The sequence below is a fragment of the Salmo salar genome, chromosome 01, assembly GCF_965601325.2.
Source record: "Salmo salar chromosome 01, fSalSal1, whole genome shotgun sequence".
Lineage (NCBI taxonomy): Eukaryota > Metazoa > Chordata > Actinopteri > Salmoniformes > Salmonidae > Salmo > Salmo salar.
In genome coordinates this window covers 55,457,551-55,476,862 of record NC_138291.1, presented here as the reverse complement: position 1 = coordinate 55,476,862, position 19,312 = coordinate 55,457,551, and the positions used below count along the sequence as shown (strand labels likewise).

The 19,312-nt window shown below is 41.5% G+C and overlaps 1 protein-coding gene across 1 annotated transcript in view; it reads left to right on the top strand.

Annotated features, from left to right (window-relative positions):
* Positions 1-866: 866 nt before the first annotated feature.
* LOC106604947 (gamma-aminobutyric acid receptor subunit pi-like) overlaps positions 867-19,312 on the top strand; it is a 98,287-nt gene continuing 79,841 nt past the window's right edge. The window contains exon 1 of the mRNA XM_014200111.3: positions 867-1,296. The gene's annotated coding sequence lies outside the window, so the exon portion shown is untranslated. The remainder of the gene's footprint in view (positions 1,297-19,312) is intronic.

Genomic DNA, 19,312 nt, shown 5'->3' with positions numbered 1-19,312 from the left:
CCAAGAAAGGTGTGTTTCCCTATGTCCCTTCCACAAAAAGTGTACAATGGTAACACCACAACCATGTCTTTGCTGGAGACACGCAGTACCAGCAAATCTTCTGCAATTGATCTAAACATTTGGTGGTTAAGGTCTACGAGACCTACACCACTTCTGGATGATTCATATCCAACTGGCCATACACTGCAGACAGGACAAGACCATTCTAAACCGTAGATTAGGGCCTCGTTTTTTTCTCCAATTGACTGATTCCCTTATATGAACTGTAAGTCAGTAAAATCCTTGAAATGGTTGCATGATGTGTTTATATTTTTGTTCAGTGTAGTATAGTTTTTCATAAAAAGGATCACTTTTTTATGTTTGACTATTTAAAAAAAAATGAAATTCACTGAGAAGGATGGTCCTCAACTTCCTCCAATGGTGTACACTATTTAATGCTAACTCAAAAAGAGAACTGGGTATTCAACAATAATGTTATATGGTAAAAGTAACATACAAAACATACAGTATGAACACTTTAGCACAGTTCAGTGTGTCTGTGTGTCTCAGGTGTAGTATTTGTCTTTAAGAGTTTAGTTAGGCCTACGTGTAATGGAATAAATACATTTATAGACTGTTATGTAAAGTGTTGGCTAATTTAAGAATAGGATGGCTTCAATATGCTCTGACATTGCAATCACAGAAAACGACTATAACTAAATGTTACATTCATTTATTGTGCCCTCGGTTCCTTTGGGCTTCAATAATTTATAGTGGATATATGCTTTGTTCTACAAAGACATTGTCCCTGTGCTGAATGTGCAACGTGATAGGATTTTGCCATTGTGAAAGTAGCTTCCAAATGAAGCAAATTGATTCATGTGCGCACACTCCCGCACATAAACTATAGGATATGCTTACGAATAACACTATCCAATGGTGGAATAAATGTTAATTGTTTTTTATCAAGGGTATTATGAATGGTGGACATAAATTAATTAGTTCTGAGGACTACAAGTGATTTTTGGTGACGTTAATCTCATGAAGCAGCTGTAGGGTTGGAGGACTGTTGCTCATCATTGCGCACGAAGCGGCAGTGGCGCGACTCCTCTCCTAGTTGACGGGAATTCGCTGACACCAATTATTTTCGCGGGCAGATGCACGCACATCAACATATGCCACCTATAGAAAACTGGACTGAAGTGGGCTACCAGTTACAACGTTGATGTGAATGCTAAGGACAATTCGGTGACACGGACTTTTATCGCCAGTATAAACTGAACTGTATGGCATGTTCTCCGCCACCAATCGCTACAGGTAAGGATTTATTTCGACAGTTGCAATATGATACAACCGACTCTCGACGTGTGGCATGTACAATGAAAGCTTCTAGGCGTTGGTTTACATTTTTTTTATATGGTTTAGTAAACCTATCTTCAATCAAATGAAATTGAGCGTATCGTTTTTTTCCCAGCCAAGTCATTGCACTTTGCTAAAGCTTCGTAGACTATCTATCAATTGCTTAGTTGTTCTGCAGAAAGCATTTTGAATGGTTTGCTAACTATTTTTGGAATATGAAAAATACTAAACAAGCGTAAATGAACATTAGTTGTAGAAAAGTGAAGCACTGAACAATAGCCTATCCCATCATAATGGAATTATAAATGCATCTCCTTTATAGCGTGAGAACAGCTTTATACGGATTGAGTGAGCATTTCATATTCATCCAGTATTGTAATTTTATTGTGCAGGCGCAAAGGGCTGCTGTGTGTGTGTGTGTGTGTGCGTGTTTAACTAGATAGGCTAGTGGGCAATCTTCAAAAAGGGCTTTAGCTTTTGAGATACCCCTTCCAGCGGTAGAACAAAACACAACCATATTTTTTCACATATCTAATGTCTCCATTCTATGAAATGGATGTCTGTGAAAAAATATTTTACTGCATAAGTGATTGATAAATATCATGACACACTCCCTAAACTTAAAACGTGCAGAATAATGCCTGGCTAGAGGGGGGTGGGCCACATAAACTCATGTAACCCAATATTACATGCTCTGAAATTGGGAATCCATTAGGCCTGCCCTAATTATACTCAAGCACCATTGTCTGGATATAAAAAGAAAGCAGCAGACTGCTTGGAATGGAAACACCAAGTATTCCAAGTCGTGGGTCTCTTTGAGGCACAATGAGGCAATTCGGGGGCTCCAACGAAAGGAAAGAGAACACTGGACACCCTCTCCCTAGCTCTACAACTTGGTATACCAACTGTGGTATACCTTTTGTCTCCAGGATTGGGCTCTTCAGTCATCTCCTTGTTATTTAGAAGTGAGCTTTGATTCATTGCTAGTCCAATATGTCTGCCTGAATCCAACATGACCTTCCGCTGGCTCACTGCATTTGTGATGTGCATAGTGATGTTCCAGTGCACTATTAAGATGTTTGAGTTGAGCTGGCACATTTAGTTTTTCCAGAAAATCATATCCACCATCCTGGCTGGCTGTCCCGGAGATGCCGTATATATTGACTTGGTGAAATGATGGTGTATAGGGTGGATGCAACCACACATGATGACGTGCATAAGGCAGGTTTTTACTACAATAAACCAACACAACCTGACACTCATTGACAAGAGATGCCATCCACTTAGTGGACCTTCAATGATGTCATAGGAATTGTAGCTACCCGATGCCTATCCAATGTAAATGCCATCCTGAATCTCCCAGTCTGATCTGGAGTTGCCGTACACTTGTCATACATGAGGCCATTCAACAGCCAAATTGCAATCGGGAAAGTGCTGGCGTGCATTGCCCTCATATGTACAGTGCCTTCAGAAAGTATTCATACCCCTTGACTTATTCCCCATTTTGTTCTGTTACAGACTGAATTGGAAATGGAATACATTTTTGTATACATTTTTTTTATCTACACACAACACCCCATAATGACAAAGTGAAAACATGTTTGTAGAAATTGTAGCAAATTTATTAAAAAATAAATATCTCAATACATGTCAAAATCACCTTTGGCAGCGTTTAAGGCAGTGAGTCTTCCTGGGTAAGCCTCTAACAGCTTTGCGCACCTGGATTGTACAATATTTGCCCGTTATTCTTTTCAAAATTTGTCAAGCTCTGTCAAATTGGTTGTTGATCATTGCTAGACAACCATTTTCAACTCTTGCCATAGATTTCTAAGCAGATTTAAGTCAAAATTGGAACTCAGGAACATTCACTGTGTTCTTGGTACACAGTGTAGATTTGGCCTTGTGTTTTAGGTTAATGTCCTGCTAAAAGGTGAATTAATGTCTCAGTGGCTGGTGGAAAGCAGACTGAACCAGGTTTTCATCTAGGATTTTGCATGTGCTTAGCTCCATTCACTTTCATTTTTATCTTCAAAAACTCCACAGTTGTTAACGATTACAAGCATACACATAACATGATGCAGCCACCACTATGCTTGAAAATGAATGTGTTGTATTGGATTTTCTCCAAACATAACACTTTGTATTCACAATGAAAAGTTAATTACTTTGCAATATTTTTTGCAGTATTACTTTAGTGCCTTGTTGCCAACAGGATGCATGTTTTGGAATATTTCTTCCTTCTTTTCATTCTGCCAATTAGGTTAGAAATAATGTTGTTGATCCATCCTCAGTTTTCTCCTATTACAGCCATTAAATTCTATGACTGTTTTAAAGTCACCATTGGCCTCATGGTGAAATCCCTGAGTGGTTTCCTTCCTCTCCGGCAACTGAGTTAGGAAGGACGGCTGTATCTTTGAAGTGTATTAATACACCATCCAAAGTGATGGTGTATTTGACCATCCATGTTCAAAGGGATATTCAGTGTCTGCTTTTGTTTTACCTACACTTCTGATAGGCTAATTGACATAATTTGAGTCAATTGTAGGTGTACCTGTGGATGTATTTCAAGGTCTACCTTCAAACTCAGTGCCTCTTTGCTTGGCATCATGGAAAATCATAAGATATCAGCCAAGACCTCAGAAAAAAAAGTTGTAGACCTCCACAAGTCTGGTACGGCATCCCTAGACGCGTACTCAGACCAGCTGGCTGGTGTGTTTACGGACATATTCAATCTCTCCCTATCCCAGTCTGCTGTCCCCACATGCTTCAAGATGGCCACCATTGTTCCTGTACCCAAGAAGGCAAAGGTAACTGAACTAAATGACTATCGTCCCGTAGCACTCAGTTCTGTCATCATGAAGTGCTTTGAGAGACTAGTCAAGGATCATATCACCTCCACCTTACCTGTCACCCAAGACTCACTTCAATTTGTATACCGCCCCAATAGGTCCACAGACGATGCAATCGCCATCACACTGCACACTGCCCTATCCCATCTGGACAAGAGGAATACCTATGTAAGAATGCTGTTCAGTGACTACAACTCAGCATTCAACACCATAGTACCCTCCAAGCTCATCATTAAGCTTGAGGCCCTGGGTCTCAACCCCGCCTTGTGCAATTGGGTCCTGGACTTCCTGATGGGCCGCCCCCAGGTGGTGAAGGTAGGAAACATCTCCACTTCGCTGATCCTCAACACTGGGGCCCCACAAGGGTGCGTGCTCAGCCCCCTCCTGTACTCCCTGTTCCCCCATGACTACGTGGTCATGCACGGCCTCCAACTCAATCATCAAGTTTGCAGACGACACAACAGTAGTAGGCTTGATCGCCAACAATGACGAGACAGCCTATTTTGAGGAGGTGAGGGCACTCGGAGTGTGGTGTCAGGAAAACAAGCTCTCAATCAACGTCAACAAAACAAAGGAGATGATCGTGGACTTCAGGAAGCAGCAGAGGGAGCACCCCGCTATCCACATAGACGGGACAGCAGTGGAGAAGGTGGAAAGCTTTAAGTTCCTCTGTGTACACATCACGGACAAACTGAAATGGTCCAACCACACAGAAAGTGTGGTGAAGAAGGCACAAGAGATCTGATTTTATCCAGAATGAAAATAGAAACACTTGAAACGTCCCTCTCTTCCAAATATACTGTATGTATATGTGTGTGATTTGAGTAACAGCCAAGACAACTGCCTCTGTTCCACTGCAGCTCTGGGGAAAACGCAATGTTCCTTATTTATTTTTCAATATTTTTTTGTTTCAACAAATCTCCACGACGGATGCATAACCAGGTTGCAGCACAGACTTAGCTCTCAGTCAGCACAACATTGAAAGTGAGAGAAGGGAACCGAAATGAATGAGATTAACATGAACTGCATTGTACGGAAAGATGATGGAAAGGCCCTCTCCTTATCTTCAAAACTCCAGAACTCAGTGTCATTTCCCTTCCCACCCAGAGTGACAACATAGCAGATGTAAGAGAATTTTTAAAAGTCAACCGAAGGTGACGAACATGTCTTGGATGATGTAGTGGTGCATTCTTTATTTTTTAACTTTCTGGTTAGGGACTTATTTTTCACTTTCATTCTATCTGTATATCTCCCCCTTTCCCTCCCTGCTATGCTTGTTATATTCTGTCTGAGGTGTGGGTAGAGACTATGACCTGTGCAGACATTACTCTGCAGAATAGGTGGTTGGGCAGTGCTATGAGATGATGAGGTAGGGGTGCAGCTGGATCCTGGAGGGTGGCACATGGCACCAGGTGGCTCATCTCTCCTGCCTTATTCAGATTGATGGGTCTCATCTCCCAGCCGCCCACTCTCTGGTTCGGGTGCATCATGGGAGTGAGGATCAGAAACATTTGGGTTTGAGCTGACCTGGCTGTCCCGTCTGCGTGGCCCTCTGAGCCCTGTCTGACTTGGGACGGTGCAGTGGCACTGTCATCTCTCATCTGTGATGAGATCTGACGCCATAAGTCCTCACTGTTGCCAACCACTCCCTCAAGCTGTCACAGTGTCCAGATGCACATTCAGATCAACTGGTTCCCCTCTGGCTTGACTTGTCAGATTGTTACATGGGAAGGGTGAGAGTTTTTTTTATATTGATATTTTATTAAACAAAAAGTATTTTCTTCTTCTTTGATCATTATTATTACCATCATCATCATCACCATCTTCTTCTTCCTCTTCTTCAAACCTGCCGCCACCAGCACCACCACCAGCACCACCATTTCAAAAAGCAAGTTTCTTCCCAACCATATTCAAATCCCACTCAAAGCCTGCAGATTTCCCATATGTTTTAGGAGGCGAGAGCAAGACAACAAGCAGCCTTACGCTGATGCAGGGTGACGGGAGCCAGACACTCGTCTGGAATGATGAGGAAGATAAGTCAATTAGAGACCAAATCAAAGCGTCTGAACTCTCAGATGAAACAGTGTTGCATAGGCGAGGGATCCGCTGTGGCTAGCCGACTGCTCAGACGAAGTCCTCAGGGCCCGCTGTGCCTGTAAGAGTGGCGGGCTGGGCTGGTGGAACTTATTTCGAAACTGACTACATCAGCTCAGCTCTGAGTGCGGGAGGTAGTGAGTACTAAACTGAACAAAAATATACACACAACATGTAAAGTGTTTGTCCCATGTTACATGAGCTGAAATAAAAGATCCCTGAAACGTTCCATACGCACAAAAAAAAGTATTTCTCTCAAATATTGTGCACAGGTGCATCTTGTGCTGGGGACAATAAAAGGCCACTCTAAAATGTGCAGTTTTGTCACACAGCACAATGCCACATATGTCTCATGTTTTGAGGGAGCGTGCAATTGGCATGCTGACTGCAAGAATGTTTTGATGGGCGAGGGATTGTCATGCAGTTTGGCATTTATTGGGATGACTCATATAGGCCTACTGGAGGCAGCTCTGCAGGGTAGTCACTAGCGGGCACAGCTACAAAGTCATAAAATCATATTTAAAACCTAACCCTAACCGTAACCACACTGCCTAAACCTAACCCTAAATTTATGAATTTTGATGATATATAGACAATTTTTACTTGGCACTGGCCCACCTAGTGGAAATTGCTCAGCTCTGCCTCTAGGACAAGATTCGTCCCAATAAAAGTCCATCTGTGATTGTAAAATTGGTCACCATCTGGATGTGACTGTGACATGCCAATTATTAGCTAAGCGTCAGCATGGCAAGCCGAAGCCGGTGCGAATGACCGGTAGACCGATGTTGAATCAAGGTGCTTCCTGACGTGAGTTGCTTGCCACTGGGTAGCTGTAGGCCTATCACATGACGGCGGTAGCTACAGATGTTGGATCTTAATTTGAGCAGGTTTGCTACAGCAGAAAAATAATCCTGCAGCAACAGGAAATGTAGATTATTATGTGGATAATTTTTTCAGGGGTTGATACGTTTTCCGTAAGGGAAAATGAAGTCTGACATTTCTAAGTGGAAATGACAAACTTCAGAAGCCCTTTTAAACCTCAAAAACACTACAAGCTTTAAATTTCCTGCACTGCAGGAACATAATCCTGCAACAGGGTGATCAGATTAAGATTCTGCATCGGTAACATGGCCAATTTGTTCCATCCACCCTACTTTATTTTAGTAGGATAGCAGCCTTCACAATAAATAACTTGTAATATTGGTAGGGCCATCCACACCAAGGACGATAACTACAACGATAACTATAATGATGAACTATAGGCTACATAACTATAAAACGTTGGCGAGCATCCACAGTAGAGGGAAGTTTATCGTTCTACAGTAGCTTCACCTGTCAATCAACTGATCAACGCATCCACATTAATAATATGCATGTCAATCTCTCCTGGCTCAAAGTATAGGATAGATCACTACTAGTATTTGTGAGAAGTGTTGACTTGTTTTAATGTACTGAGCTGTCTGTTCAAACTACTAGCACACAGCTCAGACTCCCATTCATAACCCACAAGACATGCCACCAGCGCTCTTTTCACAGTCCTCAAGTCCAGAACAAACTATGGGAGGCGCACAGTACTACCATCTGTGCGGCGCCCTATGGGACTCCCAATCACGGCCAGTTGGGATACAGCCCTGGATCGAACCCGGGTCTGTAGTGACGCCTCTAGCACTGCTATGCAGTGCCTTAGACCACTGTGCCACTCAAGGAACCCCATGACTACGTGGAAGTCTATTCTACATTAAGTAACTCATGCAAGAAGTAAAATCAGATTTGAATAACGGATCAAAAATACTTATGGAACAACATGGACTGTGAAGGGACACACACACAGGCACAGACACACACATACACACACACATGATAACATATGCACCATACACACACGTACACATGGATTTTGTGTTGTAGATATGTGGTAGTAGAGCAGTGGCCTGAGGGCACACACTTAATGTGTTGTGAAATCTGTTGTACCGTTTTTTAAATTGTATATAACTGCCTTAATTGTGCTGGACCCCAGGAAGAGTAGCTGCTGTGTAGGCCTATTTATAAGGTGGTAACTGGTAACACAGACCATTCAGTGCTTTCAGGATGTGTTCACTGTCATAGTGACAACTGCAATAATACTTCAATGTACATGTAATGAAAAATAATATAGAAACTCGTATTTAAATGTAGCAGTTCAACAACGAACTCCGTTAAGCCTTCACATCTTTTGCAATTGCTTGCCTTGTTGCTCAAGTGGTTTGCGAGAGATTTCCATTTTCTAATGATTGTCAATAGTTTGGATCTTAGACAAGAAAGATGTTCTACCTAGGCTACAACACACAGTGCAATGAAGAATGTATTATTGTTAACAAGTGAGTACATTTTTCATAAGTTTGACTTTTCTCATTGTTATTAGTATTCCCCAGTGGATAGCCTACTCTCTGAGCAGAAGCATGTCATGATGATATATCATCAGAGTGTGTTCCGAACAGGCCTGTAGGGTGGCTGGCTCATTGGATGAGTGCTGGAGATTGTGGCTATAGCATGAGTGTAGGCTATCACAAAGATTCGTAACACCAACGGTTATATTACAGTGGTCATATAATAATCTAGATATCATCCAGCCTACATAGTAGCCTATCAACTACAGTGGGGGAAAAAAGTATTTGATCCCCTGCTGATTTTGTACGTTTGCCCACTTACAAAGAAATGATCAGTCTATAATTTTAATAGTAGGTTCATTTGAACAGTGACTGACAGAATAACAACAAAAAAATCCAGAAAAACGCATGTCAAAAATGTTATAAAATGATTTGCATTTTAATGAGGGAAATAAGTATTTGACCCCTCTGCAAAACATGACTTAGTACTTGGTGGCAAAACCCTTGTTGGCAATCACAGAGGTCAGACGTTTCTTGTAGTTGGCCACCAGGTTTGCACACATCTCAGGAGGGATTTTGTCCCACTCCTCTTTGCAGATCTTCTCCAAGTCATTAAGGTTTCGAGGCTGATGTTTGGCAACTCGAACCTTCAGCTCCCTCCACAGATTTTCTATGGGATTAAGGTCTGGAGACTGGCTAGGCCACTCCAGGACCTTAATGTGCTTCTTCTTGAGCCACTCCTGCCTTGGTCTTGTGTTTTGGGTCATTGTCATGCTGGAATACCCATCCACGACCCATTTTCAATGCCCTGGCTGAGGGAAGGAGGTTCTCACCCAAGATTTGACAGTACATGGCCCCGTCAAATGATGCGGTGAAGTTGTCCTGTCCCCTTAGCAGAAAAACACCCCCAAAGCATAATGTTTCCACCTCCATGTTTGACGGTGGAGATGGTGTTCTTGGGGTCATAGGCAGCATTCCTCCTCCTCCAAACACGGCGAGTTGAGTTGATGTCAAAGAGCTTCATTTTGTTCTCATCTGACCACAACACTTTCACCAGTTGTCCTCTGAGTCATTCAGATGTTCATTGGCAAACTTCAGACAGGTATGTATATGTATTCTTGAGCAGGGGGACCTTGCGGGCGCTGCAGGATTTCAGTCCTTCACGGCGTAGTGTGTTACCAATTGTTTTCTTGGTGACTATGGTCCCAGCTGCCTTGAGATCATTGACAAGATCCTCCCATGTAGTTCTGGGCTGATTCCTCACCGTTCTCATGATCATTGCAACTCCACGAGGTGAGATCTTGCATGGAGCCCCAGGCCGAGGGATATTGACAGTTCTTTTGTGTTTCTTCCATTTGCGAATAATTGCACCAAATGTTGTCACCTTCTCACCAAGCTGCTTGGCGATGGTCTTGTAGCCCATTGCAGCCTTGTGTAGGTCTACAATCTTGTCCCTGACATCCTTGGAGAGCTCTTTGCTCTTGGCCATGGTGGAGAGTTTGGAATCTGATTGATTGATTGCTTCTGTGGACAGGTGTCTTTTATACAGGTAACAAACTGAGATTAGGAGCACTCCCTTTAAGAGTGTGCTCCTAATCTCAGTTTGTTACCTGTATAAAAGACACCTGGGAGACAGAAATCTTTCTGAGTGAGAGGGGGTCAAATACTTATTTCCCTCATTAAAATGCAAATCAATTTATAACATTTCTGACATGCGTTTTTCTGGATTTTTTTGTTCCTATTCTGTCTCTCACTGTTCTAATAAACCTACCATTAAAATTATAGACTGATCCTTTCTTTGTCAGTGGGCAAACGTACAAAATCAGCAGGGGGTCAAATACTTTTTCCCCCCACTGTATATCTTAGCCTATACAGATATAGGATCTTAATTTGATAACCTGTTGTTGCAGAAAATGCCCTGCACAGCAGGAAATGCAAACTTGGTTTAAAAAGTTTTAAAAAGCCTTCTAAAGTTTGTAATTTCCACTTTCAAATGTCAGACTTGATATGCCCTAACAAAAACATGTATCAACCCCTAAAAAAATGTCCATTACTTATAATCAACACAATAATTCACATTTCCTGTTGCTGCAGGATTATTTTCCTGCTGTGAGAAACTGGTCAAATTAAGATCCTACATCTGTACTTTTCTACTAGCTGCATACAATAATAGCCTAAATACTGAATCAAATCCACTGAGCAATTATAATATTGTGTGTGCTACAAGTAGGCCTATGACACGATGTCATATTCCAATTCCAGAATTAGAAAACACTGTAGACAGTCATACAGTGAATTCCTAACTTAGTTATTGACATTATGGTTGTCAATTCCTTTGGATCCTATCAATATCATCACTAGCCAATTTGATCAGACCATCGCACGCTCTCTCTCTCCTTTCAAACTCCCCACCAGTTATTTTGGCTGCTGTATTTTATATTCAGCAAGCAAGAGCAAGGGGGATTCTCTCCTCAAATAGGCTATTAGTTAAGAAAATGCTTGTAAAAAAGTGTCCAACAAGCTATTGTGGTCTAGCTTTTCCAGGGACTCCAAGATCGTAGAGGAATTGCTGTAGCTGAGATGTTTGTAGGGGAGAGGCCAGGTACGGAATCGCGCAAAGAGAACAATAAAGACAGACATACTAGAGATGTGTATCCTAAGTTAAAAGCATATGAATATTACCCCATCATTAATTTGCTAAATATTAGCCCTAATACTACAGCGAATATACCAAATAAATGCACAGAGTGAAATAATGTTTTTTTTTAATCAGATTATGAAATGACAGGTAGCCTAGGCTATACTGTGTGTGCTCCTCAGGCTCCCCAATTGGCTAATCTTTTTAGGGACAAGAACATGATCATACCTAGGCTATAACAATACGGTACCATAATTAATTGTATTATTGTTTTCTAGTGAGTGCAGAATTGCTGTAAACTGCAGTGAATATGTAATTGGAATAACCGCTAAAAAGCCCTGGTTAGGCCTGATTTGGCAACCTATTGGATCAGTTATGGGTCTTTTCTCGACCGTTTCCAACATCCAGAAAGGCACATTAGCAGGCCAGTAATGGGTGTATTTTGTCAGGATGTATCTGCGTTAACAGATACGAATGGAAAATATGGCCTTCTCCTACTGAAATGCGCTGTTTGTCATTGCTAATCATTCGCCCAAGTTGTCATATAATTAAGGTGGCCACCAATAAGCCTACATGTTAAAGTGAGTGTAGCGAAATGCTTGTGCTTCTAGTTCCGACCATGCAGTAATATCTCACAAGTAATCTAACCTCAGGATAGGTGTAGTATTTCATCAAATGAGAGACTTAATTTCAACCAGTAGAGAATGTGAAACGCTTTATTGAAAGAAGTTCATTATCCAAGTGTTATAAATACATAATACATGCCTTATAAATATTATAATTGTAATATTATATTATAAATAAAAGTTCAATGTGTACTTCAATGCACATCTGGTGTGCATTAGAAAAACAGAGGAAGAAAGGATGTGGTGAGGGAGGTGTAAAAGATAGGAAGGGAAAGAGGTAAGAACAGAGGAGCAGGGAAGACAGCATATGATTAATGAATCACAGTGCTACCCTAATATTCTCTCAGTTCATCACAATTACAGTGAGGGAAAAAAGTATTTGATCCCCTGCTGATTTTGTACGTTTGCCCACTGACAAAGAAATGATCAGTCTATAATTTTAATGGTAGGTTTATTTGAACAGTGAGAGACAGAATAACCACAAACAAATCCAGAAATGTCAAAAATGTTATAAATTGATTTGCATTTTAATGAGGGAAATAAGTATTTGACCCCTCTGCAAAACATGACTTAGTACTTGGTGGCAAAACCCTTGTTGGCAATCACAGAGGTCAGACGTTTCTTGTAGTTGGCCACCGGGTTTGCACACATCTCAGGAGGGATTTTGTCCCACTCTTCTTTGCAGATCTTCTCCAAGTCATTAAGGTTTCAAGACTGATGTTTGGCAACTCGAACCTTCAGCTCCCTCCACAGATTTTCTATGGGATTAAGGTCTGGAGACTGGCTAGGCCACTCCAGGACCTTAATGTGCTTCTTCTTGAGCAACTCCTTTGTTGCCTTGGCCGTGTGTTTTGGGTCATTGTCATGCTGGAATACCCATCCACGACTCATTTTCAATGCCCTGGCTGAGGGAAGGAGGTTCTCACCCAAGATTTGACAGTACATGGCCCCGTCCATCGTCCCTTTGATGTGATGAAGTTGTCCTCTCCCCTTAGCAGAAAAACACCCCCAAAGCATGTTTCCACCTCCATGTTTGACGGTGGGGATGGTGTTCTTGGGGTCATAGGCAGCATTCCTCCTGCTCTTAACACGGCGAGTTGAGTTGATGCCAAAGCTCCATTTTAGTCTCATCTGACCACAACACTTTCACCCAGTTGTCCTCTGAATCATTCAGATGTTCATTGGCAAACTTCAGACAGGCATGTATATTTGCTTTCTTGAGCAGGGGGACAGGATCTCAGTCCTTCGCGGCGTAGTCTGTTACCAATTGTTTTCTTGGTGACTATGGTCCCAGCTGCCTTGAGATCATTGACAACATCCTCCCGTGTAGTTCTGGGCTGATTTCTCACCGTTCTCATGATCATTGCAACTCCACGAGGTGAGATCTTGCATGGAGCCCCAGGCCAAGGGAACTTGACAGTTCTTTTGTGTTTCTTCCATTTGCGAATAATCGCACCAACTGTTGTCACCTTCTCACCAAGCTGCTTGGCGATGGTCTTGTAGCCCATTGCAGCCTTGTGTAGGTCTACAATCTTGTCCCTGACATCCTTGGAGAGCTCTTTGGTCTTGGCCATGGTGGAGAGTTTGGAATCTGATTGATTGCTTCTGTGGACAGGTGTCTTTTATACAGGTAACAAGCTGTGATTAGGAGAACTCCCTTTAAGAGTGTGCTCCTAATCTCAGCTCATTACCTGTATAAAAGACACCTGGGAGCCAGAAATCTTTCTGATTGAGAGGGGGTCAAATACTTATTTCCTTCATTAAAATGCAAATCAATTTATAACATTTTTGACATGCGTTTTTCTGGATTTGTTTATTGTTATTCTGTCTCTCACTGTTCAAATCAACCTACCATTAAAATTATAGACTGATAATATCTTTGTCAGTGGGCAAACGTACAAAATCAGCAGGGGATCAAATACTTTTTCCCCTCACTGTATATAATAGTGTCTCTAGTGGTGTCTCCTAACCAGCCTTGGACTCCCAGTCGGACAGGATGTTATCTTAAGCGCGGGTGAGGTGGCGATGACGGGACTGGGGTTTGGCATCCTCTCTCACATCAAAACATACCTGCAGACAAGAGACAGATGGAGAGAGAGAGCATGTTTAAGCCTTGTATTTTTATTTTATTTTAACACTGTCAGTCATCATAATCATCAGGATGTCAAATGCAAAACTGACCTTGGATCATTAACTCTGGGACAACTACGTCTATCTGTATTTCAATGTAAAGCATCTCTTTAATAATACTTCCTGTTGACCTGACCAAGTGACCGCTCACCTCTGATCATGCTGTGCCCTCTATGTAGCCAGTTCAGATGTGGGAGGGGTTCACCGACACTGATATAGGCTGATATAACCTAGAGGATTTAGGGAAAAGGGGAGAGAGGGATGAAGTGAAGGAGAGACTGTTATTGAGAAAATAAGGCAGTTATAGTGACAGTGTTCAATAGGAATCTGTGTGCCTCACCTGGTGTCCACACTAAGTGGCTGCAAAGTACTTTATATTGAAAAACATGCACAGACACACGAGGACAAACAATATAGCATAGTTATAGAAATAATGAAGTGTCTTACTATTCTCCATGGCTGGCCCTCTTGCCTATTCTTTGAAGGTGGAAGGAGCCACACCTGAGCCTGCTTACTGCACAACACAATCCATCAATCAGATTGATACATGAGTTTGTAAGTGTTGGTTATAGGGTGTCTAATTGTTCTACATTTTTTCAATATGGGGGACTTAAAATAGCCTGTTTTGTTTTTGTACAGACATCACACCCTTACCTAAACAGCACCCTCACCTGAGAAGTAGAAATCAAAGGGAGAGAAACTATGAATTGAATAACTGCTGTTGACATAGCTAAGTAAATGGAAGAATACTCTTGCAATGTGTATGGCTCTTAAAAGAGCCTTTGGTTGTGCATAGTGTAGTCTATGGTGTTGCCAGGGAACAGCACCCTCTTTGAAGAAGTAGGAGGTGAAGATCTCCCACACGGATTGCCTCTCTTGCTGCATTGTAGGACCCCATCCTTGAAACATTCTGCAGAGCAGCATACTTCTCCTCTGGCACACGGCGGCGAGCTGCAGATCCCCTCCTGGTCCTCGTGTCCATCCTTATGAAGTTATGCAGGACATAGGTATCCTTCACACGCCTGAATTCCTCCCTGAGGCAGTCCCAGATGGCCCTGGTCACCCAACCTTGCAGTGACCTACACGCTAACTGTAGGAATATGGAAGATAATGTCATTATTAGACTTATTAGACTTACATCACCAGGTAATTGTGGATTACTAAAGTATAATGTCCCTTATAACTAATAATGATAACATTGGATTGATGGATGCATGTGCACACACGTGCATGTGTAGCATGTGACAATAACAGGATCATATCAAGGATAGCATGACAAATTAATACATAAATACCACTTGAAGCTTGATGATGAGTTGATCATTTGAATCAGCTGTGCAGTGCTAAGGCAAAAAAAAGTGCACCCCTTTGAGTCCCCAGGACCAGGACTGACAGCCACTGCTCTTCATTGGGATCTCTTCATCTGTAGACAAGCTTTCATAGCTCTCTTTATCTGAGGACAGAAAACCTCACACGAAACAGACTTCATTATACTCAAATTACACTGCACTAAATATTATGTTACTATTATCTCTGTCCTCACTTCTAGGGACTGGAACTACACAAAAGTACCTGCCCTATCCAGAATAGCCTACTCTCTCACTTTGACAGTTGGGGCTGCTAACATTATCCTTTCACCCTCCTCCATGGCTGTTAGCTAGCTTTGTTTTTTACAGTGATAAATACATCAAGATAGCTAGCTAATATGAAGTTAGGTAGCTGGTGATATTTAATTCACTTAGCCAGCTGTAAAGTTGGCTAGATAGCTAGCCAACTAGCTAGCTTATTTAGCAGCTCATTTGAGTTAGCCTGCACTGTAGCTAGTTAGCTAATAATACACAATTTTTTACATTTTCAAAATGTATTTACTTACTTGAATAGATTCTCCCAGCCATGGGGACAATTGGAAACAGGGCAGCAATGTTTGTTTGTCACCAGAGCGTTTTAGAGCATATTACTATTGAACTATTTACCCATTTAATAACCAGACCTTCATACAAACTTACTATGCTGAATTCTTGACTCACAATATAACATGCTGCTATATGCTGCCATATGCTGCCAGCACGCCCACAAGCGAGTCACAATGGGCGGCCTAAGCGGCACGCGGCAATTTACCGCTTGCTAGTGAACATGCCCCGTCTGTCCGAGCAGCCTCTCACACCAAGAAACTAGAATGCTTCAAAGGAACCCATTTTTGATTGGTTGTCAATGTTTTATCGTCAGAGGGAAAGGGCAAACATGAATCTGAAAGTGATCCCAACAATAGCTATCGTTATCATTCTCCACTGTTTTTGATGTTATCGTTATAGTGTGGATGCTGCTGTTCGCTTGAGTTAAAACAACTTGTATTTCTTTATTGTTATAGTTATCGTCCTTGGTGTGGATGGCCCTTAACCATCTGGATGTCACCGTGATACAGTCTACTGCTCAATGGGGAGATTATGCTCTACAAGCCGGCAACACCACACTGAGGCACAGTGTCCTTCGCTCCAGCTTGCCTAGCAATGCTGTCCTTCAGTACTGTGAAGGAAGTAGCTAGGTACTGGAGTGACAGCGTTGATGATGCATTCTATGGGTGGTTCATTGAACTGTCACTCCAAAATGTATTGTAACCGATTTAGTTCACCCCCCTTCTAGGGTGGAAAAAGCCAGCGGAAGTCTTCTGTGATGTAATATTGGGATGCAAACTCAACATTTAATACATTTTACAGGTGTATTATCTTTTTAAAGACCATAATCATGTGTGGTGTATATTATCATTTACATTTAGCCATTTAGCAGACGCTCTTATCCAGAGCGACTTACAGTAGTGAATGCATACATTTCATTAAAAAAAAATCGGTACTGGTCCCCTGTGGGAATCAAACCCACAACTCTGGCGTTGCAAACACCACGCTCTACTGCCTGAGCCACACAGGATGTGTTATGCTTTTGTTTCAATTTAGATTTGTTTAAGACTACCAAGATTCAGCCCATTGCAGTAAAAGGTTAATGTTGTTAAATGTATGTAAATTGTAAAGTATTTTGTCTGTAATGTCTTTTTCGTTGTGTCAGACCCCAGTAAGATTAGCTGTCGCCACTGGCCTCAGCTAATGGATAGCTCATAAAATAAAATAAAATAAAATATATTCTACGGTTCTGATCTTTTTTCCCTACGCTTTCATTTTTGTACCAATGTTGATGTGTGGTTGGGGTTTACCACCCATGAGGCCGCTAGGTCATTTGACTGCAAGAAAGGGATACCATGTAGTGTGCTTGTGTAAGTGTGCATCTATCAGTTACACATACATACTGTACGTCCTTCTTACTGAATTATGATGCACTTTGAAGATGTTAGAATAACTGTCCACATTCACTTTTCCTCAGCCAACAAGACGAGTAGCAAACAGCAAAAATCACTAGCCTCTGTCAATCTACTATCCCCATAGCAGAAAAGTTAACCTATTCTATTGGTCAGCTTGGTAAGAAAGAAATAGCCTATTCCAAACAAACTCTGGGCCAGTTGTGGGATGATAGATGCTAGAATGTTTAGCTTAAAATGTTAAAATGATCAACTACTATTTCTTCACATTGTAAACGCAGCAATGTGCACGAGGCAGTAGGCAACGTGCAAATGTTCGTTCCATAATGCAATTAGCTGGAAAACGCTGTTGTCAAAAGCGCAGCGCACATGCAAGTCGTTACATGTGACAGAGATGAAAATATCCATTAGACATTTAGAAATAGGGTAGATCTACTGTAATATGCAACAACTACTATGGGTTGCTAATGTGACTAGGATTGTGCCTTTGACTACTGGACAATGAAAGAAAGTTGATATAAAATAATTGCATCCACAGAGGCTACTTTGAAGCAAGGTAAGACATGCCTCATAATACTGAATGTTAACTTCCGTTGCTATACATTTGTTGTTTGAGATGCTGTCTGACAGATTTTCCACTCAAAGGCACTGTATCTGTATGCTGTACGTGTGTGATAAATAAGATACATAAAGAATACTGTACACACACCAGTTTAATTCCACTAAATTATTCAAATTAACCTATAAACCGATAAGCATGACCAGTCAAATGTATTTACATAGACTGGTATTTCCATCAATTAATAGGATAAAAAGCATTATTTCGCAATGTGATTTTTTTTTCTTCTGCTGGACAATTGGCCGGTGGCAATTTTTTCATCAGCTTTTCAAAGAAAAGAATCGTCCAAAAGCCGGCTATTACCAGCTAACGGAAACCCTGTTCCACACAATCAAATTCATATTTTCCTAAAATGAGTTGAGCGAACCAGGCTGACGTGTTGAACTAGACCACCTCAGTCAATTATGAAAAAATTGTAAATGGACCAAAAAGAGAGAGAAGACCCAAACGACATCACATGCTCTGAATCATTTAAATATTATTTTAACAGGGTAAATTGTTTGCATAGCAGGGTTGGCCTTGAAAAGACTGTCAGATGTAAATGCATCAATAATCACATGAATATACGTATTTTGAGGGGGATTAAATGGGTTGAAATCTTTTGACAATTTAGCAAACCTTAAAAAATGTATTTATTACAATTGACCCAGTGTCATCTGGGTGAGGGTTTAGCCGACTGGGATGTCCTTGTCCCATCTGGCTCTAGCGACTCCTTTGGCGGACAGGGCGCATGCACGCTAACAGCTGACACTGGGTAAATACCCTCTTGGGGCTAGGGGGCAGTATTTTCACGGCCGGATGAAAAACATACCCAATTTAAACTGGTTACTACTCTTGCCCAGGAAATAGAATATGCATATTATTAGTAGATGTGGATAGAAAACACTCTGAAGTTTCTAAAACTGTTTGAATGGTGTCTGTGAGTTTAACAGAACTCATATAGCAGGCAAAAACCGGAGAAAATTTCAACCAGGAAGTGTAAGGTCTGAGAACTGTAGTTCTACTTTTGAATCCCTAGGGAAACTACAAATACTTAGGGGTCACGTTGCACTTCCTAAGGCTTCCATTGGCTGTCAAAAGTCCTCCGAAAGTTGTTTTATACGTATCCAGTAACCGGGCAGAATATAGGAGCTCAGTTACTGAGTGGACTGCTGGTGGACAAAAGGGATTGGAAATGCGTGGTCACGTGAGCGCGCCTTTCCTTATTTTACTTCTGAAATGAATACGCTATTGTCCGTTTTGAATGTTATCACTTTTCTACGAGAAAAATACCATAAAGATTGATTTTAAACAGCGTTTGACATGCTTCTAAGTACGGTAATGGAACATTTTGACTTTTCATCTCTGG